The sequence below is a fragment of the Chrysochloris asiatica genome, unplaced genomic scaffold, assembly GCF_000296735.1.
Source record: "Chrysochloris asiatica unplaced genomic scaffold, ChrAsi1.0 scaffold00063, whole genome shotgun sequence".
NCBI classification, from domain to species: Eukaryota; Metazoa; Chordata; class Mammalia; order Afrosoricida; family Chrysochloridae; genus Chrysochloris; species Chrysochloris asiatica.
The window spans coordinates 7,678,935-7,681,880 of NW_006408581.1; the positions used below are offsets into that span (position 1 = coordinate 7,678,935).

The 2,946-nt window shown below is 37.7% G+C and overlaps 1 pseudogene; it reads right to left on the reverse strand.

Moving 5' to 3' along the window:
• Window positions 1-260: 260 nt before the first annotated feature.
• Window positions 261-771, reverse strand: LOC102840971 (annotated as a pseudogene).
• Window positions 772-2,946: the final 2,175 nt, after the last annotated feature.

Sequence of the window (2,946 nt, forward strand, 5' to 3'; positions counted from 1 at the left end):
ATTTTGAAGATCAGGGACTATAGACAATATTTTAAACATCCAAGATCAAAAGGTCTGTAGGAAGTCACCAGGTAATTGTATACATTCAAGGATCAAGGGCAGAAAATCTCTTCCTGATGAACAGCAAAGGATGTATAATATCCGTCACACATCTGTTTTAGGGACAGCATTTTCTAAAATTACACATCTGTTTTATAAATATACATTATAATATCAAAAGCTACAGAGAAACAATCTGAGTTAAGTTCCAAAATGTGCTGCTATCTTTCACAAGGCCTTCTTTCTAATCTTGCGGTTTTTAAAAACATCTTCTTTATCTTGGTCTTTTTCATGTTTCCATTTTCATCTTCTAAATAATTGGCACAATCTCTTTTCTTGGCAAACTTTTTTCCAATTGTCCCCACCAGGCTTTCAAACCTTCTAGTCATTTCTTCATCAGACATATCAAGTTTCACTGTTTCATCTTCAACTTCTTCATCTTTGCTCTTAGAGTTCATCTGAAGCATTAATTTCTCAACCTCAGTATTAAATTCTCAGAACGACATTCTTCCATAAAAAAGGTCTTAATGAGCATAATGAGAAGCTCTGCTCTTCAATTATCACGCTCTCCTTCTCTTTCACGTCTGGCAAATCCAAATAACAATGCTTTTCACGGATGATTTTCTTTTCTTCTTCTTCCAGCGACTTCTTGGTTTCTGAGTCTAGCACCCTTTGCATGAACTTCATGGGCAGCAGGTTCTTGGATAACTTTGGCCTGTGCTCGGCAGCCATGGTGCTCCCTACCCAGCGCACCGTTCGGGACCTTTATGTAAAAAATTGTCCTTTCAGCACTGTTGTGTTTTTGTTCTCATTTGTTTCTAGGAATTTTTTAATGTAATTTTGTTTTACATTTTCTACTAACCAGTAGCTTTTAAGCAGGGTGTTGTTCAGTTTCCATGTATATGATTTTTTTCCTTCATCTTCCTGTTGTTGATTACTAATTTTTTATCCGTGTGATCTGACAAGATGCTTTTTAACATTTTGATGTTTTTAAATGTATGGAGACTTGCTTGTGGCATAACACATGAGCTATTCTGGATAATATCCATGTGCACTGGAAAAGAATGTGTATTGTGGTGTTGTTAGGTTAAATGCTCAGCACAAATCTATGTGATCAAGTTGGTTGATTGTTGTATTCGGTTCCTCTGTGTCTCTGCTGAGCTGCTTTCTGGTTGTTCTGTGCTTCTTTGAAAGTGGTGTATTAAAATCTCCCCATTTTAAAACTCTATTATTATTATAGAGTTTTCTATTACTTTCTTCAATTGTATTGTTGTTGTTGTTAAGTGCCGTTGAGTCTATTCTGACCCATAGAGACCCTGTATAGGGTTTCCGAGGAGCAGCTGGTGAGCTTGAACCACCTACCTTGCAGTTCAAATGGCTTTGCAGTCTGGCTCATTAACCCACAGCTCCACACCAAGACTCAATTCTATTAGGGTTTGCTTTATGTATTTGGGGACTCTTCCATTGGAAGCATAGATATTTATTATGTTTATGTCCTCTAGTTTAATTGACACTTTAACCATGAGATAATGTCCTTCTGTGTTTCTTATGATGGTTTTTGCCTAAAAGTTTATTTTATCTGAGATTAATATTGCCACTCCTGCTCATTTTTTATTGCAGTTAGCTTGGTATATTTTTTTATCCTATTCTTTAATGTTTAATCTATTTTGGTCTTTGTTTGTTAGGTGTTTCTCCCTAGACATCATATTGAAGTATCCTGTTTTCTTATTCATTCTGTTACTCTCTGTATCTTGACTGATGTATTTAATCCATTGACATGCAATGTAATTATCGAAAGGTATGGATTAATTGCTATCATTATGCTGGTTCCCCCCCTTTTTATCGGGGGGGGGTGTTGCTGATTTATTTTTTCTGCATGCTTTCCTGTGTTTAGTTCATTTTTTTATCTTTTTCTTGTCAATTTCTTCATAGTTTTAATGTTTCCATAATCTTCTTGGACTTTCATTTTATTGAATTGATGTGCAGATGTATTAAGTTTCTTTGACGTTACCCTATAATTTATTAAGTTCTTCCTCTCTTTACGACAGTCTGTTTCATTCTGAGATGTTTCTGACCTCCTCAACACCTGGATCCTGCTTAGTATACTTTTCCTTTCTCTCACTTAGCTGTTGTCCTGATTATTAACTGAGCTCCCAGATCCTCTAATTTCATTCTTGTAGTTTTGTTCCACTCTGGACAGTTCCATCTCTCAACTGAGTTCTGGATGTTGTTGCCACATACGTAAATCTCTGAATCTTGTCTGCGCTTGTTGTTTATCAGTCTAAAGAACTTCCTCTAGAATGTTTTGGAGCACTAGCTTGGCCTTTTACAAACTCTCTTAATTTTGGTTTATCTTCAAATGTTTGGATTTCACCATAATGTTTAATTGACTGCTATGCCTGGAGTCTTGGTGTGGCGCTATGGGTTAATGCTCCAGACTGCAAAGCAATTTAACTGCAAGGTTGGCAGTTCAAGCTCATCAGCTACTCCTTGGAAACCCTATACAGGGTTGCTATGGATCAAAATGACTCAAGGGCACTTCACAACAAAAACAACATGCCTGGTATATGATTCTTGGTTGGCAGTTTTTTTCATTCAGAGTTTTGTATTGTTGTTGTGGTGGTTAGGTGCCATCGAGTCGGTGCAATCCCATTGTGAACCTATGCACAGCAGAAGGAAACACTGCCCAATCCTGGGCCAACCTCACCACTGTTGCCACACTTCAATCCACCGATGCTGCCTCTTGGAGAATCCATCTCATTGGGAGTCTTCCTCTTTTTCTCTGACCCTCCACCTTAACAAACAGGATATCCTTCTCCAGTGATTGGTCCTTCCTGACAATATGTCTGAAGTATGAGAGATGAAGTTTGGCCATCTTGGCCTCCAAGGAGCACTCTGGCTGCACTT